Source organism: Acinonyx jubatus, chromosome D2, assembly GCF_027475565.1.
Source record: "Acinonyx jubatus isolate Ajub_Pintada_27869175 chromosome D2, VMU_Ajub_asm_v1.0, whole genome shotgun sequence".
NCBI lineage: Eukaryota > Metazoa > Chordata > Mammalia > Carnivora > Felidae > Acinonyx > Acinonyx jubatus.
This window is the reverse complement of record NC_069393.1, coordinates 5,491,895-5,519,694: the sequence shown is the minus strand read 5'-3', so window position 1 is coordinate 5,519,694 and position 27,800 is coordinate 5,491,895. Positions and strand designations below refer to the sequence as shown.

The following is a 27,800-nucleotide window of genomic DNA, read 5'->3' as shown; positions in this document are numbered from 1 at the left end:
TATATATATATATAATTTTAGAAATGCTTGTCCAGCTCACCTCGTGGTTTTGTTCATTAGCTGTTTGTCTCCCAAACTGTTTCCTTGGACTCTAAGGGAAACCTACCCAAATCTGTCCTAGCCTTCCCCATCTTCTGAAATAAAGACGAAGAATGCGTTGAAATTTCTGGTTCTGGACAAAAATGTTGGCTTGAACCCCCTTTTTGAAAGTCAGTGTCCCTGGTCCTTAAAGTGGAGGCTCTGGGCTTAGACCTCCCCCCACCCCAGCACTCCCCCCCTCCAGTCGTGGGCCCTTTGCAAGTGTATTAATGGGCTCATGTCTCATCATTCTAATTTACACATGAGGATAGCAGTAACCACCCCTCAGCACCGTGAGGGGATGCAGGGGAGAGACAGGATAGCATCGGGTGTGTCTGATGTGCAATAAGCATGAAAACTACTATTGTTAACTCCAGGGTCCATGAGCCACCCACTGGAGCTCAGCTGTGTTGGGCTGTGTGGGTAAAATTTACACGGATGGGTAAGAATCTATACATTTAAGCTCAGGGCAAAGGTGTGGTCGGGGGGCGCCCTCCCGACGGCCCAACACAGAGGCGTCTCCCAGACCCCTCCCTTGAAACAAATCCCGCAAGCTCTCAAACCCTCACTGCGCTGTGACTCGGTTTCCCCCCCCATAAAAGGGGGACACGACGGCAGTTCTAAACTTGTTTGCAAAACCCGTTGAGAGGCTTGAAATAAAGGTGGTATTTAGTGTGAGTTCAAAGCGTTATGCGATTATTTTATTGCCCCTTTGATTCCTGAGATTTTTGTTTGCTTGGCTTGCAAACCCAAGCCAGAGCCATAAAAGCACTTTTATGCCAGCGCCTTTCACACACATCATGTACCCACTGCCCATGTCAATCAGTGCCTAAAGAGCTCAGGAGGGTGAGGGTGGAGACAAACAGAACACGAACGCCAGCAGTTTCTGCCACGTGGAGGCCTTTACTGCACGCTGTCCCTGAAACTGTTCCGCGGTCAAGTTTTCTAGCCGTGCAGGTGAACCGCGAAGTGGATCAGCTGGCACGCGTTGGAACTGTTAGTGAGGATGGCCCCAAACACCAGCTCAATTTGCGTTTCTCAGCCCACCCTTCTTTCTCGTGGGGTCAGTCTATGACTCACCACATTCTTTGCAAAGTCCCGTGACCCCAAACCATAGGGCGAAAAGAAGTTTCAAGCTGCTGTAACCGACCCGGGGTGGGAGTCCCTTTCACAGTGCTCCAGGCACAGCCTTCACGGGCAAACACGGGGCCCACCCTCCCTGCTTTGCGAGGCGTCCCGTTCTATTGTTGGGTGGACCTGGCTGTAAAGTGTTCTTCCTGAAGGTGAACAGACGTGTCGGCCGTGCTCACGTGAGCTCCGGGGAGCACTGTTTTCCCAGGCTGGCCACGGAAGCGGGCAGCTGGAAAGGCTGACAAGGCTCTCGTGGTCCTGGGCCCCATTAAGCCCCTGAGCAGAAAGAGGAAAAACGTAGGATCTAAGGGTTATTTCTGTTCGGGTCCTTCCTCTACTCAGCTCTACAAACGTGGCCGCAAGTGGCGGTCCATTTAGATGAGTCAAAGCTTAGGGTGAATTTATAGGGACTGACTCTTCAGGGACCGTGTTTTTGTCGCTCTTCTCCTGGGCTGTCCACTTGGGGTCCAGGTAGGGAACTGTAGGCCTACTACATTACGCAAGAACAGAGAAGTCTCTTCAGTGTCTGTCTACATCAGCAGGAGTTTAAGTGAATGATCTTTTCCTCAAATTCATCGAGTGAATCATTTATTCAACTACCATTCAATAACTCTCTACTGTGTAAACAGCCCTTCCCAGGACCAAGGGATTCAGATCCTTGTGCTTGAGAAACTTATATACTCCTTAAGGATATGGGACATTTTACCTGGACAGGTTAACTGCACACCTCACCCCCAGGAAATCCCACTGTAGGATAGTGGAGAACAGTGGTCTTTGGGACTTCTAGTCTACCTCCTTCTATTGGCCTCTCTCTCTCTCTCTCTCTCTCTCACGCACACACACACACACACACACACCAGAAAACAACTCCCTTTTACCTGGCAGCCACCTTACCCCACGGACCATGGAGAAGAGCAAAATGTGAGCAGGTAGGGGGTGCGAGGCAAACAATCTGATTCTGAGGGAGATCCAAGCCAGGGCCAGCCGGTTCTGGAGTCAGACAGTGGCGACCAAACCCTGGGCTTGGTGGTTGGATGCTTCGTAGGGAGCCCACGATAAATGCTCTGTACATTTTAGTGGAATAAATGAATAAGTGAATGACAGCATGAACCTGGAATCCAAACCATGTCTGTACATGGTCTCAAAGTATTACTCATATTCCTTCTCATTCCTCCGTGCTGAATGCTTTAGTCTAGAATGTGCAGGGAAAGGGGTTTGGAAAACCAAACAATTCTAGAGATAGCTCTCGCCATCCGTCTAAAAATGCCCTTAGACGTTTTTCTTCAGAGATTTTACAGAGCAGAGAATTCTAGAGCTAAGGTCTTGTGGGATTCTCTCTTTTAATCTCTCAATAAAGATAGGCAGAGGAATGATGATCTACTTTAGCCGGTAGCTGTTCAAGAAAATGCAGCAGTGAGTGCAGTCATGTGTACATAGTTCCTTTTAATGTGAACCCAAAACACTCGGGGGAAATATCTATATCCAGAGCGTCCAAGTAAGGCAAGCAGACATCAAGAATTACTATCCCATTTGACAGATGGAAAATCTAAGGCTCTCACTCATGGAGCACGTCAGGAACAGAGCTCAGGAGAGAAGCCGTCTCTCTATGCCCGCGTAAGTAGGTGAGTTACCATATGCGTGTCTGCAGTGCCACGCTCTTGGGATATAGTCAGCTTTCCCTGGTCAGCGCCCCTGCAGGAGCCGCATGGAGGGAGTGGGTCCAAAGGCATTCATATCTTTGCCCATGTCTTTCTAAGCGTCTGGGAGGGAAGGAGGGTGACTCTCCCTCCAGTGCGGGCTCCGCAGCATTGTGCCACCACTGTCCAGAGCCTCTTGGCCATCCGTGAGTATCACAAATCTTTGTCCATGCTGTCACCTTTTGGGGCCACCAAGTCACACCCCCAGTGAGGGTTGCATCTAGGTCACTCATCCCCTCCACATCACCTGGGCAGTCTCATTGCCAGTTCAATAGTTCAACCATTCACTTTCCTTTTTACCTTTTCTTGGTCATACAGATGGCTGTGCCTCCACCTGAAGGGTCCCTCAGAAGTATGTCACCTCAAAAATTCTGGACTCAGGGGTGCCCGGGTGGCTCAGTCGGTTGAGCGTCCGACTTCAGCTCAGGTCATGATCTCGCGGTTTGTGAGTTCGAGCCCCGTGTCGGGCTCCGTGCTGACGGCTCAGAGCCCGGAGCCTGCTTCGGATTCTGTGTCTCCCTCTCTCTCTGCTCCTTCCCTGTTCGCACTCTGTTTCTCTCTCTCTCTCAAAAATAAATAAACATGAAAAAAAAATTCTGGACTCAGAGGACTCCCTCTCTGACTACACACTTTCACTGCTGCTGCCACTTGCCAGGAACTCTTTTGGACCTTGTCCACCTCCCTCTCTACTCTAGACTATGTTTATTTAGTCCATTTTAATACTGCTCCTCGAGCAAATGGAACCCCTTCCCATATCCCCTTGATTCTTCGCCGAACAGCATCCCAGCCTTGGTTCTAATCGCTCAAAACCTACCTGCAACCATTCACATTTCCAGAGCTTCAAGCCCTGATTCCCAACTGCCCATTGGACACATAACCCCGCTGAGACATCTCAGAAGCACCGAAACGCCACACATTGAAACCGATTCATCGTTCTCTCCCCAATCTTGTGCTTCTTCCACGGTCCCTTTCTCACCAAGGTGGTGCCACCACCCACCCGGGAGGTCGTTCAAACCCAAGAGTGGGAGTCGTCCTTGGAAAGCTCATCTCCCTCGGCCCCACCTTCGACTGGCCACCCAGGGGCATCTCACTTTGCCCATTTCTGTCTCCCCACCGCCTTCTGCGGTTGTTCAGTGGTTCGGGCCACGGGTCTCCCCTGGTGGGATCATGTCAACCTTCCCACAGCTCGCCCTGCCCTCTAGGCTTGTCCCCCTCCAACTTCACGTCCAAACTGCAGCGAGAGAGATGCTTCTAAAACACAGATCTGATCATTCTCCCCCTAAAACCGTGCAGGGGCTCCCTAGTGGCCTCGGGATAAAATTCACATGTTGCCAGGTCCCTGTCTTCCTGCTCTCTCTCTCTCTCTCTGCACTCCAGCCTCAGCAAACCACTTCCTGTCCCTTCTGTGCTTTTGGCCCTGTGGCCTGGGAACTTTGTACACGTTGTTCCCTCCGCCTGAAATGTGACCCCCTTCCCCATCTCACCCCCATCCACTCTGGCTTGGCTAACCCCACGCTCTCTGCGTGTCTCGGCCCAGAAGTCACCTTCCCCAGGAAGCCTTTCCTGACCCTCAGACCTGGCACAGATTCCCCGCGCGGGTTCGCACAGCACCGCGTTACCATGCCGTCAGCGCCCCAGCCGTGCCTTTCAGCTGACAGCCAGTGAGTGTTAGGCGATTGTTGCGTGTTAGGCTGTTTCTCAAGGCTTTGCAGGACGGATCGTGTCCGGCTGTCACTACAGCCCGATGAAGAAGATGCCGTTATGATCTCCTTTTACGGATGAGGAAGCGAGGGCGAGAGGCAGTGTCCCGCTTGCTCTGTGTTAGACTCGGTCTTTAGAAAACACACTTGCTAGTGCCCTGTGTTAAGAGATTTTTTTTTTTTTTTTTTTTTTTTTTTGGTGGTAGTGATAATGGCGGGACTCTGGGATCCTAAAGATCTCCAAAGGCGAATGTGATGTGCAGGACCAAGACCCATTATGCTGCATCGTAGCCGCCCATTTTGACGTCTTCGGTCTGCAGCGAGCTTGGTGAGAGCAGGGAAGGTATCTCTGACTCGCCGTTTCCCCGCAGTGCCTAGAACGGCGCCCGGCCCACAGTCAACCTTCAAGATGTGCTGAAGGGGCAAATACACTGCTTTTACTCTGGGCTTTCTGGACTCCTGGGATGCTAGAAAGAACCAGATAACCTGGCCCACTGGGCCCATAAGTTCACGGTTGCTGTCCTTGGTCCCCCTCATGGCTCGACTCCTTCCCTGGACTCGTGGAAGTCTCTCCACGGTCTGTGAGCCCTCCCCCTTCCTTGCCACGCTCTCAGCAGATGCCCTGGCCCCCACACCCCAGGCTCATGAGAACAGGACCACCGAAGCAAGGTCTCTTGTCTGGCCTCCCTCCTGGGGCCCCCAAAGGAGCTGTATCTTCACTCTTTGATCCTTTTCCTTTCAGGGCACAGAGAAGGCAGGGCCTTCCCCCTGCCTCGGGCTGCCCTCCCCAGCCTGAGCTCCAGGGATGACAGAGCCCCAATCCCCAGCTGGCATCCCCCGCCCCCCTCACTTGCTGTCTTCGGAACCTTCTCGTGCTCTCCCTTCTGACTTCCTAACCATTGCCCCACATGAATTCATCTGTCTTCCGTGCCCCACGCTCACTGCCCGGGCCACCCTGGTGGCCCAACAGCTGATCGGCTTGTTCTCGTCTTTCACGCCTGCCCCCCACCCCCCCGCCACCTCGCCCCACCAAGTGCACTCTGGTAATTCCCCTGCCCCCTCCAAAGTCCCAGGGAATACAGTCAACGCACTGGAGCGTGCTGACTTCCTCTCGGATGAGGCCCAAGGCTCTCTTTAAAACACCATCTCCTTTTCCCTCCTCTCTGCTCCAGCTAGATTTCTTCCTTGAACATTTCCTGCCATTCCTGTCTCGCGCCCGTTTCTCCCCCCCCCCCCCCCCCCATCAAAGCCTCGCCCAGCCTCAGAGTCTGGCTCAGGGCGGTTCTGTGAGCTCCGTGACCGGCCCAGCACTGAAGGGGGGGGGGGGGGGCGCCTCCTTCCTTCGAGTCTGCTCTGCAGTTTGGCGGTTTGTTTGCACCGCTCTTCTGGCACTTGCCACAGATCGTCTTACCTCCTGAATGGACTGTAAGCCCTTTGAGGGCAGGATCTGGCCTTAATACCCCACCAGCACTCCACATGTGCCTTGCACAGAGAGAAAGCTCCCGTCTGCATGACGGTCGAAGGATGACACTATCTGTCTAAGGCTCCTCGTGGCCCTGCACCACCGTTAGGGGGCCTGGAAGCTGTCCGTGCGAAGCAGTTTTGCGCCCTATGTCCTCCCGATCCCTGGGCCAGCCCGCTGTGAGATGCTGGAACCTGGTGGGGAAACTGAGGCTAATGCTGTTTGTCTTCTGGGCGGGGAATAGGCAGCCTCCCCTCCAGGCGAGTGGGGGTGATTTGGGTCAGGGACCAGGGCGCCGGCCAGGGCGGGCCTCCTGGACACCCTCGCTTTGTTCCAGCACGAGGGCCTGGGTTCCTCTTCTTCCCGAAGGGGCTGGAAGAAGGAATCACACGGTGGGCAGACTCAGCTGTGGGAGTCTGGAGCAAAAAAGCCAATAAAACCGGCTTTGTTTGTCATGTTCCCTCGCTTGTTATTTTGTTATCCCCGGTTCTGTTTCCTCAGAACAACGAAACAAGGAAAAGAATTAAAAAAAAAAACAAAAAACCAAAAACCACCCCAAAACCCGGCTGTAAGTATGCATGAACTTTATGGCCTCATTCTGCGCCCTGTCCTCCTCCCCACGAGGTTGCCCGTGAATTCCTCTCCCAGGCTTCGCGTTTTCCACCCTAACTTTTATGGCATTTCCCTTCGATTAATGGTTAACACATTCATTTTCTCTCCTCCGCCCCCGTTATCAAAGAGTGCTTTGAATAACTATTAACTCTCCAGTTAACAGAAACATGTTAATCATCTACAAACCCTTGGGCAGGAAAAATTATTCTTTGTAACCTTGTTCCAATGGCAGGAGAGCCCCCGTCCCCTGGCGGCTGACCTTCAACCGCATCGGGGTCGAGAAGCTGGCGAGACCCCGACAGTAATGGTGTTACAAGGGCTTACTAGTCAGCCAAGGTCATAAACCGTCAGCGGGCGCGGGGCTGGTGCTCTGCAGCCCAGGCAGTGAGGGCGACTTTCAATCCAGCCACCCTTGCTCCAGAACCCTATAAAGAGACCAGCCTGCACCTCTTTTTTTTTAAAAAATTGTTTTGCAAGCCAGGGCTAATCTGTTGCACATTCTTTGTTGCTGGGAGACTCAGAGTGGCTGTACAGGCTGTTCTTTCTTGGAGCCATAGTTCAAAAGTGCTCCTGACCCAAACACACACGTGTTGTAACCCTGCCCTCCCTGGAGTGGGGCTGGGACAGCCGCTAGGAAGCGTCTCCCTGCTGCAGCTCCGGGGCCCAGGATCCCAGCCAGACCCAGTGGCAGGGAGGGTGACCTCCTTCTGGAGTTAGGTGGGTGGCGCCCTTCCAGGGAGGGGGAGGAGGAGAGGAGGAGGAAAGAAAGGGCGCAGGGGAGATCGGGTCGCCCCCTCCCCGCGCCAGGACAAGGGTTGAAGCAGCTGACACGAGCTCAACGTCTGGAGCTCGACCCGTGCGCCCAAAGGGTTAGAGAGCCACCTTGGAGAAAACGCCCCCTCCATTCACAAAGCGGATCTGTGGCCGAGAGGGGAGGCCAGGGGACAGCAGGGCAGCAGGCCAAGTTCTCGCTGGGCTGGCTCGCTCTCCCTCTCCTGCAGCACCCCACCCCCTTTTCTTAAATAAGACCGGGCGGAGGGGAGAGGCCGATCTGCAGCGAGAGGACACAGGCACCGCCAGACTTATTAGGAAAGATGTGGTGGGGTCTTGGCAAGCGCGGGCGCAGCGGCTCCCAGCGTCCCCGCGCGTCTGGTTACCGTCAGGCGCTGCGCTCACGGCCCTGCTGGCCCGGCCAGGTCCCGGCCGGCGGCTGCCCGCTGCGCCTGCGCCACTCGGCGTCCAAACATTTCCACATTAGGCAGCCTCCCAGTGCTCCGCGCCCCTGGCAGTGACCTCGGGTGACCTCCGCGGCCGGGCTGACAGCCAAGCCTCCCCCACAGGTGCACTGGCTGTTTTCTGGGTCACCCTCGTGATCTGGTGTCCAGGCACTTGGCAAAATTTAGCAAACGTTCCTCAGCGCTCGGTTTCCCTTTCCGCTGTTCACCCAGCCGCTCTCGGGACCACGCGGGAGGAGCTTGGTGTCGCCTGCCCGGCACCGAGGATGACGCGCAGCGAGGGGCGCCGGCTCCTGGGACATGTCGGATGACCCCACCTCCCTCTTCCTCCCTAGCCGCCTCCCTTGAAGCTGGTCTGCCTTCCCACTCGGACTCAAAATTCCGAGCAGGAGCTGTTACTCCTTATACAGGCGCTCGCGTCCGGATTTGCGCAGCCATAAATGGTAGCCACCAGGCCCCCGTGGCTACGGGGCACCGGGAACGGGGCTGGTCCACGTGGGGACGTGTGGTGAATGTAAAAGACGCCACGGAGTTCAAGGCTAACCTAAAAAAAGAGGGTAGACTATCACACACGTTGAAATGACGATAGTTGGGAGAAAGGGGCCGAACTAAAAAAAAGTTATTGAAATCAACGTCGCCTGTTTCTTTTTGCTTTTTGACGTGGCTACGAACACTGGTCACAGGCATCGCGGGCAGTGGCTCCGGACGGTCCCCGCTACGAACAGTCCTGTCCGTGCTTACCGACGGTCCTGCACGTTCTGTGTCTACGGCTGCCTGCCTGTCCTTCTCCTTCCTCCTTCCTCCTTCCTCCTTGCAGAGCGTCTAACCATTTTCCAGGATTCCAGGCCGAGAGTCTCCCATCCGGCAGACTCCCAGGGGAAGCACCTGCTGGCCATCGCCGCTCGGGCGCATGCACCCTTAGGCCTTCTCCCACTGCTTGGATGTCACTCGAGCGGTGCCTTCCTTGAGAGCAGTCTTTGTGCCCAACGTCCCCAGGCAGACAGCACCTATGTGCTCGGCTGAACGTGGGTGAACGGCCCTAAGGGGTAGAGCGGTGGGAATCTGGTTTTCTTTCTTTCTCTATTGCCAGAGGCCCCAAACGATGAGTCTAAGTCATGTGCACTTGCTTGCAGTTATCAATATTTGAAAGACAAGTGCCGGCCAAGTCTGGGCTTCAGACCTACTTAGTGCTAGTCAAAAGAAACTTTTAGAAATTCTCATGTTATTAAGAGCGCTAGGACTCTAAGTCAAATAAAATGTCGTGTATCGCAGTTTCTTTTGTTGTATATGAAGTGTTTGTGGGAAGTCGAAATGCGAGGTAGAAATGTCACCTTCTGAGACTACTGTCTAACGCAGTACCTGTGTCCCTTGTGGCTATTGGGACTTGAAATGTGGCTAGTCCAAACTCGGATGTGACATAAATATAACATGTTCTCGGATTTCCAAGCCTGGAATGTGGGACAAAAGAATGTGAAATATCTCACTGATGATTTTTATATATTTTTTAAAGTTGATTTATTTATTTTTGAGAGAGAGAGAGAGCATAAGCAGGGGAGGGGTGGAGAGAGGGAAAGAGAATCCCAAGCAGGCTCCACACTCTCAGCGTGGAGCCTGATACGGGGTTCAAACTCACCAACTGCAAGATCATGACCTGAGCCGAAACCAAGAGTCGGATGCTTAACCGACTGAGCCACCCAGGCGCCCCAGTTTTGATATTTATAGCAAATAGTTTTTTATATTTATTGATGAGAACGATAAGATTTTTTGTCAATTGAGCTACATCATTTAAAATTAGGGGCGCCTGGGTGGCGCAGTCGGTTAAGCGTCCGACTTCAGCCAGGTCATGATCTCGCGGTCCGTGGGTTCGAGCCCCGCGTCGGGCTCTGGGCTGATGGCTCGGAGCCTGGAGCCTGTTTCCGATTCTGTGTCTCCCCCTCTCTCTGCCCCTCCCCCATTCATGCTCTGTCTCTCTCTGTCCCAAAAATAAATAAAAAACGTTGAAAAAAAAAGAAAAAATAATAAATAAAAAAATAAAATTCATCTTACTTGTTCCTTTTTTTTTTTTTTAACGTCCATTCTGGAAAATTTAAATGACTTAACGTGGCTTACGTTATATTTCTGTGGGACGGTGCTGCTTTAAGGGAATTATGCATTATTTATTTTGAGACGTTTACAGGTATAGGTGACCATCTCGGCTGGGTTTATCACGGCTTAGGAGCCTGCGGACTTTGACTCTGAGTCTCTCAGCCATGCAATAAAACAGAAGTTCTGTAAGGACCTGTAAAAAACTGTAAAAACCCAGTTCTGTAGGCTTGAATTCTGGTTCCTCTCGCCAGATGTTGCCTGGAGGACCCACCTTGACTTACCCCCTCCAGAAGTGGCCCCTCTGGCCCTCTGGGAAACTCCCAGGTTCCGCAGAGACTTGTCAGGTAGTAATTACAGGTGTGCAAAGAGCCTCCCGTTTCATACACGTAGTCAGAATGATTTACTTTACCAGGCACCAAGGGGCTGCCGGGAGATTAGCTGAACAGAGAGAAGACATGGCAGGCAGATCACCTTGAAGTGGACCCGTCAGCCAGATTTCACAGCACCTGCCTGTTCCAGCCTGAGGGGCTGCGATTTATTCTTTGGGAAACAGACCTGCAAATTCTGCCCGTAGGCCCCAATCCAAATCCTTGCTACTCTCTCCCAGGTTCTGGAGGTCAGGACGCAGGCATCTGGAGAGCAGGGGAATTTTTTTTCCAGGGAGTTTTCCACCTGAATTATCTTTTATGACACCTTCAAGCGGCCTCTAAGAATTTGGTCTGCTAACACACCCATGCGCACACGCACAGGTAAACCTTCAAATCCACATCGGAATGTACTGGTTCTTTGGCCCTCTGGAGATGGGGGGCGGAGTTATCTGCTCCCCTTCCCAAGCCCTCTGGAGCAGGGTCCCCTGGATTAGAGGCAGTGGGAAGAATCCTGGTGAATCAGGTGTGCCTGCCCATTTGCACGAACTGGGCATTCTGCCTGCCCGCCCCACATGCTGAATATCGCTGGGAAGAAGCAAAGAAACATTTATTAAAGGGGAGGAAAAATTAGGCCCTTTTCATTAAGGTCGGAAGATTTTTTGAGGCTGGATCAGCTGGCCAGGTGCATGACCAATTTTCTCGGCTCCTTGGAAGCAGCACAGTGTTTGAAAGATAATGGAGCCCTTGGTCTTCTTATAAGTAAAACCCCATTTATCTTGGAAATTAAAAACAAAAAAATGCTGGCGATGGAAATTTTCCGATGGGATGCATTTCTTCTCGCCTGAGTGTCTTGAATGCCTGCTGGGTTTGTTTCCCTGCGAAGACAGACACACTCTGGCAGATCTGTGCTTTTCAAGGTGAGGAGATGAAAATAAAACGCCTGTGAGCTGTATTTTTGGGAGGGCCGAAAACAGGAAGCAAATGGGAACCACGGCATGTGGGGCACGGATATGGGTTCAGGGAGGATGTTTGCTTATTTGGACAGGCAGCAAGCGTCCCATCCCACCCACGGCTAGAAGTTCTACACCTCCTGAACATCCCATGGAAACCTAGGTTCTCTTTGGGACTTGGTGGGAAACCGTGTTATTTTTTTCAGCTGAAATTGTTTTTATATGGTCACTCTCACTATTCCTTTCTGTGTGGGGATATTTTCATATATTTTTTTATTAAGAACCGCCCCCCCCCCCAGCACATCTTGATTTTGAAAAGGCACATTCACCCAAGTAGAGGGCCAAGAGCATCAACAAGGTTGCCTCAGTATTTCGTGTGTCAACAGCCAGTGTTCCCAGGATGCGCAGGAGGGCTTGAGAACAAGAAGGGAAGGCAAGGACTCAGTCCTTGCTCTCGGGGTGTTTAAACACCCCCAGTCCCCTCTTCTGACCTCCCTCAACGACTCTCCCTTCTGCGGTTTTGAAGGGAGAGAACACAGCTAGCAGAAGAGGCGATGTTGGGTGTGCCCAGAGGCTCACACGGTCTGCCACGTGGCGTGGGAACCGGTAGCATCGGCTCAACCTTGGGCACCATCTTGGAGTCCTACCTTGTCTACACTTCCAAAACCCGCCCGGCCATCAAACCTCATCACGCCTCCCTGACTCGTCTCCATCTTCTCTCCCTTTCCGTCCCCCTGACTCTTCCCGGGGTCCCGGAGGCCAGGGTGGAGGGGGACGCGGGACGGCCCGCTGGAGCCGGCTCTTAGCTCAACACGCGTGGCGGCTGGCCCAGGAGTCCGAGCCCAGCGATCTCGTCCGGCCTCTCAGCCCACAGGTGCCCGGGTCAGAAGCAGATTCTCCAGGAAACCTGGCGATGTGTCCGTCATTTTGCAGACACGGGAGGCCGAGGCTCGTCGAGGTTAAGTGACTTGTCTGGAGTCATTTGGCCAGTTGGCGGTGGAGTCAGAGCCCGGCGCTCAGGTTTTCTGGCTCTGTATGCTTCCCCACACTTACCCATGGGGAATGTTCCGCCGGGCCATTCTCTTCACCCCCAGTGGAGAGAAGCCGCCTGAGTAATAGCTGTGGTTTTGCAGCGAACTTATACAGACTGAGCACACGGCGAGTCACCGAGTATGTCCCCTGGTCTATGGACTCTGCCTGTCCCCATGTTTCCTGGGGACTGTGCTCCCGGCCTGGGCAAGCATGCTTGCTGAGAAGCAGAGGGTCACCTGGTGGAGAGTTCCGGACTAGGAGTCGTGCAGCATCGTTCCACGGCCGGCTGCTGCAGGCTGGAACCAGAGGTCAGATCCGTCAGGCCAGAACCAAATGTCAACTATTCAGGAATCCTGTGAGTCACTTAACTGTTGACAGCGTGAAGGTGGCCCTGGGGAGAGTATTTACAGCGCAGAAACTGGTAAAGGCTACGCATCAGGGTTTCCTTTGCTCTCGCCCGGTTGACCAGGTCACCACTGGTTTGGGGGTAGGACCCTGCTTGGGGCGGGGGGCTACTCCCAGGCACGATATTTCCTGCCAATTAAAAAATGAAACGTGGCCCTATTGTGTGCAAAGGAGACCATCAAAATTTGAAAAAACTACTACCTGTCCCCCGGAAGGAAAATGTCACTGACGAATCTCGCACCAGACGGAGAGGAGCCATCCAACTTGATTAATGCCAGTGAGGCCTGGGTGGGACCCTGGTCACCTTGGCACAGCTTCCCCAGGGCCACCTATGAGCTGGTGGGCCGGGGATGCCACTCTGTGTCGGGGCAGAGACCCAGTGAAGGGCAGGCAGTCTGACACCGCCGCCCCCCGCCCCCAGCACGTCCGCAAATGCTACCATTCTGCCTCCGGTACACTCCTGATTATGCCCTCTGCCCCTCACCGCGGTCACTACCCGAGTGTGGAACCCTGGGCCATCTTTCCTAAGATGCCCGCTTCCTGCATTCTTGCTCACATCTAGTCTATTCTCAACACAGAGCAAAAGTGATGGGGGAAGGAGGAGGAGAAGAAGGGGCAGGCGGAGGAGGAGAAGAGGAAGAGGAAGAAGGAGAAGGAGAAGGGAGAGAAGACGAGGAGGAGGAGAGGGAAAGGAGAAGGAGGGAACAGGGAGGGGGAGGGAAAAAGAGGAAGAAGAGAATGAGGAAGAAAAGAAGGAGGGGAAAAAAGGAGGACGAGAATTTATTATGTCAGCCCTCCCTGGACTTCATCAAAACCCTTCGGTAATTTCCCACTGTACTTAAAATAGAGCAACACTCCGCATGACCTGGCCCCTGCCCCCCTCTCCAGCCCCTCTTGCTCCATGCTCCTACACATGCACATCGCTCCTGCCCCATCGGCCTTCTTGCAGTTTCTTGAACACGGCCAACTGGTTGCTGCCTCAGGACCTTTGCACGTACTGCCCGGACTACGGTCCCCTGAGTCATCCCACGGCTCCTTCATTTCCTTTAGGTCTTAGCTTGAGTGCACCCTTCTTAGAAGGAGGGTTCCCGCTCACCTGATGGAGCCCCGGAGGGCTAGCAAGAGGCTTTGCACGCAGCGTTGGTGGGGAACCAAACGGTGTGGGATTTCTGGGTGAAAGGAACCGTCTGAGTTCAAAATGTTCCTGTTGAATTTGCCAACGTGGTAAGCCTTACAACAATACGCCTTGAAAGTTCTTGTCTGCTGACTGTGCAGTTCTGCGTCCATCTGGGCAGAGGCCTGGGCAGGGGGCCAGCGAACGAGGGGGTGTGTGGGGCAACGGGAGTGCAGGAGCCTTGCTCAAGCCACGTACCCTCGCAGACGCCCCAGTCTTGTCCTAAAGCTCTGACGGGCCTCTGGTCTGCTGTTGGAGCGAGCGCTGATGATTCACATGAAGTAGATCCGAAGCAAACCTCACAGTTTGTTTTTCTTGAAATGGTCCTGAGAGGTGCTTTCCAAGAAACAAGTTAAAAACTGAACTCGCAGCAGGGACTTTGAGTCCGCCGAGGGGCCGTCAGTGGTTCGTTCCCGACGGCAGAGCCTTTCGCTGTGGCCCAGAACGTGGGCCGTGAAGGCAGGCGCCGGAGCTTGGGAGATAGACATGCGATGCGGTTGCTCTAGCAGGGTCTCCAGGGCGTATTTATGGGATCCCAGGGGGAGGCGGGAGGGAAGGGGTGCGTCAGTTTCCGTGGCCGCCATTACAAATGACCGCAAACCATGTGGCTTGGCACAATGGAATCATATTCTCTGACGGTTCTGGAGCCTAGCAATCTGAAATCAAGGTGCTACAGAGCTGTGCTCCCTGCATAAGCTTTGGGGGGGGGGGGGTCCTTCCTTGCCTCCTTCAGCTTCTGGGGGTGGCTGGAAATCCTCGGCATTCCTTGCCCTGTGGCTCCATCAGCCCAATCTTCACCTTCATCCTCACGCGGCATTCGTCCCCCTGTCCTTGTCTCTGTGTCCAAACCTGGCTCTCCTCATAAGGACCCCAGTCACTGGGGTTAGGGCCCACCCTACATCAGCAGGACCTCATCTTAACTCGATTACATCTGCAAAGACCCCATATCCCAATAAGGTCACATTCACGGGTCGCGGGGCCAGGGCGTATTTTTCTGGGGGACACAATTCAACCCACGCAGGAGGGGGTCCCCTTGCTTCTACGCAGGTAGTCGCATCACTTGCATGCTTCACAAACACGCAGAGCTGACGAGAAAACATCACCTCCAAGTTGAGTAAGGTGTGGCTTCCACGTATGGGACGCACAGATTTACAAAAACATCTTGAGGTCTGGAGGGCGAGCCTGCTGGAATTTAGGAAGCCTCCTTTCTTCTAAGATTTCCAAATACATGTCACACAGGTCACTGTGGCAGGCTGACTAATGGCCCCTCAAAGACGTCTACGTCTTAATCCCTGGGACCTATGAATATGTCACTTTACTCGGTAAAGGGGACTTTGCAGATGCGATGAAGTTAAGGGTTTTGAAATGAGGAGATTATCCTGGATTATCTGAGTGGGTCCAATGTCAGCATGAGGGTCTTTATAAGAGGGAGAGAGCCGGGGGTGGGGGTGGGGTCAGGGTCCAAGAAGGAGACATGGCCACAGGTGCAGAGGTCAGAGACGGAGGGATTTCAAGATGGAGGGATTTGGAAGACGGAGGGAGGGACCAGGAGCCAGGAATGTGGGCAGCCTTCCAAAAGTGGAAAATGCAAGAAGTGGGCTCTTTCCTTGGAGCCTCCAGAAGGAACCAGCCCTTGCTGACATCTTGATCCTACCCCCAGTGAGACTGAGTTTTCACTTCTGATGAATACATTTAATTTTGTTTGAAGCCACTAAGTTTGTGGACATTCATCACAGCGGCAACCGGGAACTAATTCTGGCACGCAGCCCTAGCCTCTTTGGGTACATCACTGCCCTGGTATCTACAGGTATGGAGGGGAGCTGGATATTAAACAAACGCTCTTGCACCTTAGAGCATACCTGGATTATGTGGTGAGTTCTGTGTAGCAGAAAACTCCAGGGAGGGATGACAGATGAGAGCCAGGGGACCCAGCTCAGACTCCGGGGTCAGGCAGAGCCACCAGGAGGCCCACAGCTGAAATGAGGATGGGACGTACCTTCTCTTGGCTTCGGTTTCAAAGACAGGAATGTTCTGTGCACAAGGCGGTCACCTGATCTGAGCTCTCAAGGTGCCCACGTTTTTGGGAATGGTCTGAGGTTGTCATTTGGTCCTGGAAAAAAATGGGGTGTAGGTTCAGCCTGGTCCTGAGCCAGATCTTCGTCTTTGATGTGCCATTAATGTAGTCATAAATGCCTTTCCATGACTCTCCTGCCCTCTCTGCCCGCCAGGTGCCCTCCAGCTGATGAACGATGATCTCACCGGCACCGTGCGGGAATGGAGTCCAGGTGGGAGGAAGGATCACCGCCGCCCTATTTCTACAGGGCCCGCCTCATCCTTGCTCCTGGGGCTGCTGGCATTTTCTGAAGCGGAGCTGGGGCCCAGAGGAGAGTCACCTTTATGGGCACCTCTGCGCCAGGGAAGGGGCAGGACTGAATGAGGCTGAACCCCCACACCCAAGTGGTGGGGGCATGGGGGAGGGGCAAATGCAGACACTCAGCATCCAGAACATAGAAGGCTGTGCTGGAAGTATAGAGGGAGGCCCCACGAGGTCTGCCTGCGGAGCCCGGGGGGACGTGGGGGAGACCTTGCAGGACCCCAGAGTGCGGTGAGTGAGGTTGGGGAAGCATGTTCCGGGCGCAACCAGAGCCAAGGTTCTCCACACATCAGGGCTCTGAGTGGTTGGGGACCCAGCTTCTCGCCTCCTCCCTTGTGTCCTCACACCCCCAAGGGGCAGCGGCCACCGTTTCTTGAGTGCTTTCCCAACGAGCGCCCGGGACCGTGTTAGCAGCTGGACACGGCCCGTCTCCATTCCCGCCGTCACGTCACTGTCCGCACCTTGTCCTTTCAGATGAGCGTCCGGGAAGTGCAATCACCCATCCAATCTCCACCAGCCACTTAGCTCTGGGTGCTGTCGACTTAGGGCCCACACCTGGACTCTTTCGCCACGTGGACGGTGGGTCTGGGGGACAAGCCGTCGGCATGGTTTCGTCCCCCGGTCCCCGGCCAGCGTATGCACACCTGACATGTGCAGTTCCTGGCGCGGGAGGGGGCTGAGCCCTGGTGAGCTCACAACAGGCCCCGGGTGCAATCTGGTGGTCACAGAGGCTGCGCATCTCAGGATGGCCAGCCGCCTCGGGGGGGCACCGGGGACTCTTCTGCGGTTCCGTGGGGCCCCGCTGACCACGCGGAGCTTTCCCCCTTCCACTAATGAGGAGGGCGGTTTGTCATGGGGCCAGACGCACGCTCTCCGGATGTGCTCGTTGAAGCTCTGCTCCGGGAGGACAGTCACTGGCTCACGGCAGCGGGAGGGCCTGGGGCGCCAAAATCTTCTGCAGGCTTCCACTTGCCGGCTGCCAAGCCGAATCCCCGGGCGCCCCTTCCCGCCCCCACTCCTAGCCCTGCCTTATCAAGTGGAATCTTGTAGGAACTGCTGGCACCTTGGCAACCGTGGGGGAAACACCCTCGTCAAACAAAGACTGTCCTGGAGAGAGAAGGGTTAGCCCCCGGCTATGGCCTCCTGACAGCACCTCATGCTCAAGCATTTACAGGGGAGCCAAATGCCCTCCTACTGAAGGCCCTTCTGCATCCTTCGGGTGAATCATCTCCACCCCCCCCCCCCACCCTGGGTGCCCATTTGAGGAAAGACCTTGGCCCCACAGGCAAAATGGCAGCTGCGCAGTGAAGCGAAGCGAAGCGAAGTGAAGTGAAGTGAAGTGAAGTAACGGGCGGAGGCACGCTTTGGAGCAGAGCCAAGGAACGTGGGGGTGGATACCCACCCCCAGCCTTTACCTTCTCCATTGTCCCAACAACCTGCTCTGGAGCTAGGTGGGAAGCTCCGTGAGGAGGCCGAGGGGAAGGAGGTTGTGTCCAGGAAGGAGGCCAGAATGCATGGCGTTCTTCCCATTCGACCAGGGAGCAAGGCCAGCCAGGACCTTCCCCGGCCTTGGTTTAAGCTCCCTTAAGGTTTTGGGTTGGCTCAGAAGGGCACATATGACCTCTCTCCTCGGGGACCATCATTCTGTTCTAGACTAGCTTCCCTCAGTGCAAGACTGTGGCCATGGAGATGAAGCCCTGAGGTGGAGGAGACACTCAGCTCTCGGCACTGAGAGGAACCTTCAAGAGTTCGTGCTGCTGCTGCTGCAGGGTTAACATACCTGCCATCGGGACAGGCCAGTGTGTGTTCGTCTTTTGTTTGGCCTTATTTAGGACGGTCTGGAACCTTGGGCATATTCGGTGCGTGTGAGGGAGTGAGATGGGGATGGGGTGGAGACGTTGGGCCGGCAACAGACTGGCCCCAGCGCTGCCTGGACCTTACCGCACTCTCTTACAACAGTTGCCTGTCTGGCCATCCGTGTGAAGGATGATGAGCTCCATGAGGAGAGGGGCAAAATCTTGTTTCTCTTTGGATTCACAGCTTCTGAGATACTGTAAATTTCAGCACATACTGTTGGTGGCCTGACGGATGCACCACACGTGGCCACGGGGGCGCCATACTAGCTGGGGCCCCTCTCCCTAACCGACCTGGGGGTCTACCAGGTCAAGGAGGCTTTGGGCGCCACTAGAAAATGTTCATCTGCTGGGTTGTGTAGGGTTATGGGTTTCAAGCAGCGCCACGTTCCTCTAAAACAGTTAACGGCAATAGCGGTGAATTACGGCGTGCCGGGCACTGTGCGGGTTTCTTGCACGCGCTGCATCTAATCTTTATAAGGACACTGTAGGGTTGGCGTTATCATCTTCATTTCACAGATGCGGAAATTGCCACCCAGCAAGATCAGGGATCCTGCTTAAGGCTAAGAAGGCGGCACAGCCGTTCGTTCCATTCACGTATGCGGCCAACATCTATTGCTCGCCTACTCCCTGAGTAGGTCAGCCCCAAGCACCACTCTGGGTGCTGGGACAATTGCAGGGAAGACAGACAGAAATTCTTGCTCTCCCAGATCTTCAGTCCTGGTGGAGGGAAACAAAACGGTGATCCAGATCGTTAACAAAATATATGGTATGTTGGGGGTTGGTGAGTGTAAGGGGAAAAATAAGATGGAGAACGGGGAGGGGAGGGCTGGGGGGACTGGGAGGGGCTGCTGTAACTTGGGGGGAGGGGCAAGGAAGCCCTCACCCAGAAGGTCACATGTGACCACAAACCTGAAGGAGGCGGGAGAAGCAGCAGAGAGATCTGGGCGGAGGGTCCCAGGCAGAGGGAGCAGTGAATTCCGAGGGCCAGAGGCACAAGTGCGTCCAGCAGGTTCTAGAAACAGCAATGCCAGATGAAGTGCAGTCAGAGTGAGGGTGTGTGAAGGGACAGGCAGACCACAGAGGGCTCCACAGCCTGTCCCGAGGATCTTACTGTACTCCCACGGAGATCGGGGCCATGGAAGGTTTTGAGCAAAGCAGTGACATGATCCAGTGGGGTTTCAACATCATCCTTCTGGCTTCCGGGCTGAGAACAGATTGAGGGGACATGGATAGAGCAGGGAGGCTCTATCCATGGTGGCTCAGATCAGGGTTGTAGCAGGGCCAGGATCTGGGTACCGGGTGAAAATAGAGCCAATGCAATTTGCCGAAAGATTGGATGCGGGGCGTTAGAGGAGGAGCTGTGCTGAGCGACTGGGAAAATGAAATCTCCGTTCCTTGAAATGGAGACTAGGGGAGAGAATATTTGGGAGAGAAATGCGAGAGCTCTGTTTTGGACATGTGACATCGGAGACGCCGGTCAGACATTCAAGTGGAGACGCCGAGCAGATGGTCGGATCTCTGAGTCCGGAGCCGTGGAGAGGGATGGAGACTGGAGATGAGACACTGGCATCATCGTGTAGGTAAAAGGCATTTGAAATCCTCACACTGGAGCTCATTGATGGAGACAGGGAGCGCACATAGAGAAAAGAAGAGACCTGAACACCGAGCTCTGAGAGGCACTTGCGGGGAAGGGGAGGAACCGGCAAAGGAGGTGGAAAAGAGAAAACAGGAAGGCAGGAGTAAAACAAAAAGGCAGGAAGGCAGGTGTGAGTGCAGGAGGGGAAGGAGGTGGAGGGGAAAGAGGATGAGGGGAACGAGGGGGAGGAGGTTGGAGAAATCAGCTGCATCAAATGCTGCCTGCAGGTCACATAAAATGAGAACTGAGATTCAGCCCAGCCCCATGTAGCCCCAAACTGCTGTGCTCTGTTCACTCCCTTAGTATTTGACCGATGACAGATGCCGAAAACTGTTAACAGAAAAAATCCTAAGCCCCAAACCACAGTGTACTGAACATTTGACTTCGCTAAACCACTCAATGCAACCCAGGCACCTTAGGGCCGCCTTCAAGTTCTCCAACTGGTGTGCTCCCTCCCCGCAGCAGGTGCATTCCTGAAAGCAGAATGGAAAAGGAATCATTCTAGAGTATATGATAGTGTAATTGCTGTATTGCAAACCACCGTCTTTTTAAGAGGAGTGTCACCCTCTACCTTCTGTTTAATAAATTAGGGCTTATAGATAATGAGTGGCATATACCTGTCTGGGATTTGACCTGTATTGGAAAATCACTGCATAGCGTACCAAACGGTATTGGAGAAGAAATCCGAAACTAAACTGGTCCGAACAAGAGGCTGGTTCGGTGGAGGTGGCAGAGGGAGAGGAGGGGAGTTGGCCAGGCTTGGCTGTGGATTGGCTACATGATCTCAGGTAAATCACAATTGTGAACTTCCCCCGTGCCTACCAGCGTCGCTCCAAATAAGGTTTCTACCTCACTGAACCTTCCCGCCAAGGATGCTAAGGGAATTGGCCGCTATTCCAGAGAGACAAAGAGTCCATCTGGTGTCAACGCTGCCATCATCATTGACATCATGGTGACCATTAGGGCTGCTGGCAAGGCATCAGGTTGGCATTGCTAATGGTCAGCACCGTTAGTTTTCTGAGTGATTTCTCATAATGGGCAGTTGTGGAAGTAGAAGTGTCCGTCCTTGAGGAGCTCATTTCATCAGACCTGCCTCTGGCCACCACCCCTTCATCCCTTTCCCTCCTGTTCTAGTGCGTGCGTGATGCCTCACTCAGAAGGCAATACGGATCAAGTTCTTAGCTGTTGACTAAGAGTCAGTGTTCCCTTTGTCTTTTGCTATCACCCCTCCTTTCTCCCTGCCCTTTGGGTCCTATGCATTTGTAGGTTTTTCCTTTTCTGCTCAGTTTTGGACCACTCATTTGCTTTGTTCTTGGAGAGGTGTTTCCTCTTACTACTTACCTCCTTTGCTTAATTAGAGATGACTGCTTGTCCCTATATCCACTCTTGCCTTCCTTCACGATAATGCAAAGTGTGACGAGGCATGTGGCCATCAGAGACTGTTTCCCAGCATCCCTTGCAGCATGGCAGGATCATGTGACTGATTTCTTAACTAGAGTTTGTGCTAAAGAGGTGTGTGCAATTTCTGAGCCTTTAAGGAGAGAGGTTTGTGCCTATCATCCTTTTACTTTTCTCCTCCTTCCTACTGTTGGAATGTGGGTCCAGTGGTGAACCATCTTGGACTAAATGGATGAGGCCAACATATTTAAGATGGCCGAGTAACAAGATGGAAGGCATCTGGGTCTTGACATGAGAGCTCTGGAGTCTTTACACTTAAACTGATATATGAGAGAGAAAGAAAGTTTTATCTTACTTAAATCCCACTATTTTGAGGTCTATTAGAACTGATGAACCTATATTCTAGCAAATATATTCTTAGGCTTTTTGACTTAGTGGATCGTAGGTTATATGAGATGGAGAACATGGTTCACTCACCACCGGGCGAGCTCTCTCTACAGAGAGCCAGACGCATAGTATATACTCAATAAATATTTGTTGAAAGTATGAATAAGCTACTGTGTCACTCTGGCATCTTGACCTCTGCTTTCAAAGAGCAGGTGGCTCTTGATCTATTGTTCACTTGGACTACTATGGTCTCTGTCATGGGCCAAGTATGGAATGTCCTAAGGAAATGAAAAGTCAGAAAGAGAGAGTCCCTGTCCAGCTGAAGGACCCTTTGGGAGTGTGAGCCTCAAATCAGGCTCGACAATGTAATCTTCCTACCTGTTGAATAAACAGAAAGTTATCTAAAGGAGTCACATGACTTCCCAGCTCTACGGAGATGATGCTTCATCCACACGTGAAGCCCCTTTGATAGTCAGAGTGCCAGCAGAGGCAGGAGGTTCTTCAGATAGACCTGGAGCTTTGAGGATAAAAGACCAGACTAGGGCCTTATAGATTTTTCAGAGCTATGAGTCTCCAGGGCAACAATGATCCAGAGTTCTGGCCTATTTTGGCTTGTCGTTCTTTTTGATCCACTGAATGAGAGTGCTCACCAGTTGCCTGCTCTGAGGTGTCTTCCTGCCTTGAGACTTTCCTCCAGACTAGGGTAGCCCATAAACACCAAATACCCTGATTCCTGAATGAACGGGACCATGAGTTAACTTTCCAGCGTGTACAGACTAACCCAGTCTATGGTGATAGTCCTGTAACCTCTCATCTCAGGGCTATGCGGTCCTCTCTCCTCTACATAAATCCTGCTTCCTCTCCATCCCCCACTTATCCATTGGGTCTCAACTTCCATGTCGCTTCCTCGCATTATCTGACTATTCAAGACTGGAATGGCTGTTCCTCCAGTGTGTTCCCAAGTACTTTCGCTATTCTTTTTTCTCCACTAGACCATGAACTCCAAGTGACCAGGACACAGATCTGGCCACTTAACTTGATGTCTGGTACCTGGGAGTTTCTCATTAAATATGTGTCCAACGAAGGAGATGAATGACTGAATGGCTTTTCTTGCCCAGCATGGCCTAACTCTATCCTCGTTGCTTGGTCAAGCCATGGCCTTGACCCTCCAGTGAGGTTCCCAGCTCTCATTCTTGGTGAAAAATACCTTTCACCAATACTTTTATATTCCTGGCTATTTCCTTGTTTGTGAATTTGTCTCCTTACCCAGTCCTCTGATCTCCCTGCCTATCCTTAGCACCATATTGTAGCTACTCAGAGTCCCTGTGGTAGCAAATCCCACCATGGGGCATATTGCCATTTTGGTGCAATTCCTGCCACAGCCTCCCTACTCCTAGGTATGCGCTATTTCTATCTGAAGAGTCCAACAGGGAGCATGTTATGAGGATTAGTGTAAGCCCAGATCATGGTGCTCCAAATAGATCAGAATCTCTGTGTGTGTGTAACATCTTCAGCATCCCTGCAGATGAGGGGTGATTATTTTTTATTGAATTTTTCATTCTGAGATAATTGCAGATTCACATGCCATCCTAGGAAACAATTCAGAGATATATGTGTACTTTTCACTCAGTTTCCCCCAATGATAGTATCTCTCAAGCTATCGTATATCACAACCAGAATATTGACATTGATACGGCCAAAATATGGAACATTTCCATTGCTACAAAGGTCTCTCATGTTGGTATTTTATAGCCACACACACCAATCCCCCATCCTGAACTCCTGATGACTGCTAACCTGCTCTCCATTTCTATAATTTTGTCACTTCAACAATTTGATCTAAATGGAATTGAACAGCATGTTACCTTGGCTTTTTTTTTTTTTTCACTTAATATAACTATCTGGAGATTCACCTGGATTGTTGCATGTATCAGTAGTTTGTTTCCTTTTGTTGTGTGGTATTCCACGATATGGATATACCATGATTTGTTTAAGCACCCACCTGTTGAAGGGCATCTGGGTTGTTTCCACTTTGGGGTTATTACAAATAAAGCTGCTACAAACATTCGTGTACAGATTTTTGTGTGAACATAAATTTTTATTTCTCTGGGATAAGTGCCCAAGAGTACATTGTTGGGTTGTATGGTAGTTACATGTTTCGTTTTATAAAAGACCATCCAACTGTTTCCCAGAGTGACTGTACCATTTTAAATTCCCATTAGCAAAGTATGAGTGATTCTGTTTCTCTACATCCTCACTAGCATTTGATGTTGTCACCATTTGTTGTCTTAGCCTTTCTGATAGATTTGTAGTGGTATCTCGTTGTGATTTTAATTTGTATTTTCCTAACGGCTAATGATTTTGAAAATCTTTTCGTGAGCTTATTTGCCATCTGTACATTCTCTCCAGTTAAATGCTTTTCGTGCTTTTGAAAAACATGAGCTAATTGGATTGGTTTTTTACTGTTCAGTTTTTAGAGTTCTTTATAAATTCTAGATATTAGTCCTTGATCAGATAGATGGATTGCAAAGATTTTTTCCAAGTCTGTAGTTTATCTTTTCATCCTCTTAACAGGTTATTTCCCAGAGCAAAAGTTTTTAATTTAATGAAGTCCAATTTATTGGCTTTTCCTTTTGTAGATTGAACTTTTGGTATCAAGTCTAAGAACTCTTTGCCTAGCCCTAAATCTCAAATATGCTATCCTTTTTTCCCCTGGAAGTTTTATTGTTTTGCGCACAAATCTATGACCCATTTTGAGTTAATTTTTGAATAAGGTGTCAGAGTTCACACTAAGGTTGTTTTGTTTTGTTTTGTTTTGGCCCACGGATGTCAATGGCTCTGTACTCTCTGTTAGAAAAAGCTGTCTTTCCTCCACTGAATTGTTTTTGCAACTTTAACTAAAATTGGCTGGACATATTTGTGTGAACATAGTCCTGAATTCTCTGTTCTCTTCTACTGGTCTATGTACCTCTTCCTTCACTAACACCACCCACACAGCCTTGATTACTATAGCTATATAATCAATTTTGAAATTGAGTAGAGGGGTTCCTCCCACTTCATTCTTTTTCAAAATTGCTTTAGCTATTCTAGTTTATTTGCCATTTAATAGAAATTTTATAACAATCTTGTCTATATCTAAAAAACATGTTGCTGAGATTTTGATAGGAACTGTGCTAACCTATATACCAGTTTGGGGAGAATTGGTAGTTTTACTATGCAGAATCTTCCAGTCCATGAATATGGTATGTCCCTTCATTTATGCAGATCTTCTTAGGTTTCTTTCATCACATTTTAAACATATAAGTACTGTACACATTTTTTTAGATTTACACCTGCATATTTAATTTTTTTCAAGTGATTTTTTAAAGTGTAAATAGTATTGTATTTAAAATGTTGTGTCCCCATGTTCATTTCTGGCACATTAAATACAATTTAGTTTGTGTATCTATCTTTTTTCTTGCAACCTCACTGGGTTCAGTTATTAATTCTAGGTGATTTTTTTGTTTTATTCTTTGGGATTGACTGTCATCGTGTCATCTGCAAATACGGGAAGTTTTATTTCTTTCTTTCCAAATTGTGTGCTTTTATTTTTTTGCTGGCTGGAACTTCCAATATAAAGTTGAATTGGAGTGGGGAGAATGGACATTGTTTCCTGTTGTTGTACTTAGGGGGAAAGTAGTCTTTTACTGTTAAAATAATGTTAGCTGTAGGGTTTTATGGACACTTTTTAGCAAGCTGAAGTTCTCCCTCTATTTCTCTTTTTCTGAGAGTTTTTCTAATGAATGGGAAAATTTGGGAGAGGGCAGTAATTCTTTCATTATTAAAAATTCCTTAGTGAAATCAGTCCGTCAATGGGCATGTTATTGATTGGGCACCTACTGTATGTTATGCTAGGCCCTGTGAGACATGTAGGAGCTTGAAATTTGACACTTGCCCTCAAGCATTAAGGAAACATGATTTCCATTTTGTTATTGAGCAGATCCTGCAAGTCTGCAGAAGACCCAAGATAGAAAATGTTACTAATGGCCTGGCCAGAGGTGGTACTTCGACTGACCTCTGGGAATGAGCAGATCCTGAGAGAGAAAGTAAAACAGAGAATTAAGGAAATCTCAATGACCCGAAATTCTGTTTTTCAACAAGGATGATGGTAAGTCAATAATTTGCAGGCTACGGCTAACTTTTGATTTATGGAGATGGATTATCTCTGTTTTGTGGATTATCCTTGACAAATGCTTAATCTTGGACTTCCTCCCTTTCTTCATACAGTTGAGCCTTTGGGCTGTCTTTTCTGCCATCAGTCCGCATGCTCAGGGAATGCAAACTACTATTACTATTAGCTGAAGAAAAACATAATTAAGAAGGGCAATGTGTTGTCCCTAAGTTATATCATTTATTCCAAACTAAATGGGAGTGATATTTATATTTTGTTTGTAGCTCTCCACACCACTTCTCTCCCTCTTAAGGCTAAACAAAAATTGGCTGTGTGACTGTGTACACATCATATTTATTAAGTTGGCTTGGGAGCCAAGAGTAATACTGGAGAGATCATGGACCACACGACACCTGATTCATTGGACCCATCCATATTTTTATGTGTTTACCCTAACATAAAGTAATAATGAATAGTGCTCTCATCTGCAAAATTAAAAATCCTGGCACATTACCCACAGGTCATGCTTTGGGTTGTCTTTCTACAGCATTGATGGATTTGCATGGATATGGCCCTCTATCTCACTTTGTCCTGCTGGTGACCAGCGGCTCATCTTTGAGGCAGATGGTCAGGGTTAAGGGTAGAAGCTGAGGCCATGAGGCAGGGTGAAATTAACTGCTCCCTTCACATGGGGATTGAACCCCTGACCTTCACCTCATTAGCACAGCACTCCAACACAGCAGTTCCCAGCCTCAATTTTATATCACCCCGGGGTGTTTCCATTTATCTCAAGAGGGAGCTGTGGAATTCCCCAAACAAAATTAATTTTAACTCACTTTAATTTAAACATTAAATATGGGCTATGCAGGCAGTGCTTTTCAGGAGCGGAGGAGAGTGGCTGATGTTAAAAGATGCAGCCACCATGATGCCCGCACTGTTCCCCAAGCACCCTGGAACAGCCTCTCTAACCCACTGAGCCAGTCTGGTGAGGAAGGAGTCTGCATGTTAGTAGGCATGGAAGGCTTTTCGTTATGGGGGAAAACAAGCTCAGTCCTACCAAACACCTGCATTTCACAGGACCGTTTCATGTAGTCTGCTGGGCGCACGCTTAATGTGTCTGGGCCTGATGGTCACAGTTCCGCTTTGGTCTCGCTAGGCCCTCCCTTCTTCGTTCTAGGGACGGTGATGCTTTGCACGGTCTTAGGAGTTTGCTGCAGGAACCATGTGTGATTTATTAAGATAATAAATTGGGCTCTGTTGTCGGGCTTTTTCCTGGGTCAATACACAAGATTTATCACTACCATGCTGGCCCGGGAAGTGTGTGACTCAAAGGCTTCCAGGGCATTCTGGCCCCTGGGTTACTTTGGAGACACGTAGGGTCTCAGCAGGCCTTTGGCAGGGCAGGCCAGCGGCTTAAGTGCAATGTAGTGGAGGGGGCAGGGAAGCAGCTAACGGACATCTTCAAAACTCTTCATTGTAGTTTACAAATAATAGCCATACGCATTTATTAAGGGATAATACGCACACTTCCTTATACTGGCAACACACTTTATAATTCGTATAGGACTTTCACATACATTATCTTATTGGTTCTTCACACACCTGTCAAGAATTACTATCTTCATTTTATTGATGAGCAAACAGACTCAGAAAAATTAAGTGACTTGCCCAAGGTTGCACAGCCAGTAAATCACGGATGCAATACCAGCTCCAAAGTCTTTTCATATCCTGTGCCCTTTTCATTATACTTCTCTTATCTCAGTTTATCATCCTCATCCATTTGCTTTTGGCAGGGAAGGGTCTAATATCTCCATTTTACAGAAGAACAAATTGACACAAAGATGTAATTAAACTTTTTGGCTCCTGCCTTTTGGAAACGCTCCTCTTTTTGAGGGTATTACGTCCATTCCTTGCTGAAGGGCAAGGCATTCTTTTGCAGGATAATTTCTGCTCTCCGAGTCCAGAATCTCCACTGTCATTGTCACTGCCATGATGGTGGTTTGGCTCCAACATGCCCTCTGCCTCTGATGGGGGTTCACATCAGCCACTTCTGGGTGGGGAGGGGTTTGC

The 27,800-nt window shown here is 50.8% G+C and overlaps 1 long non-coding RNA gene across 1 annotated transcript; it reads right to left on the bottom strand.

The window, feature by feature from the left end:
• Nucleotides 1-8,761: 8,761 nt before the first annotated feature.
• On the bottom strand, nt 8,762-14,272 carry LOC113595829 (uncharacterized). The gene is made up of 3 exons (XR_003416442.2): nt 13,852-14,272; nt 12,587-12,646; nt 8,762-11,731 (listed from the first exon to the last, which is right to left on the bottom strand). It is a non-coding gene; the product is annotated as an uncharacterized LOC113595829 (long non-coding RNA).
• Between the last annotated feature and the right edge of the window lie 13,528 nt (nt 14,273-27,800).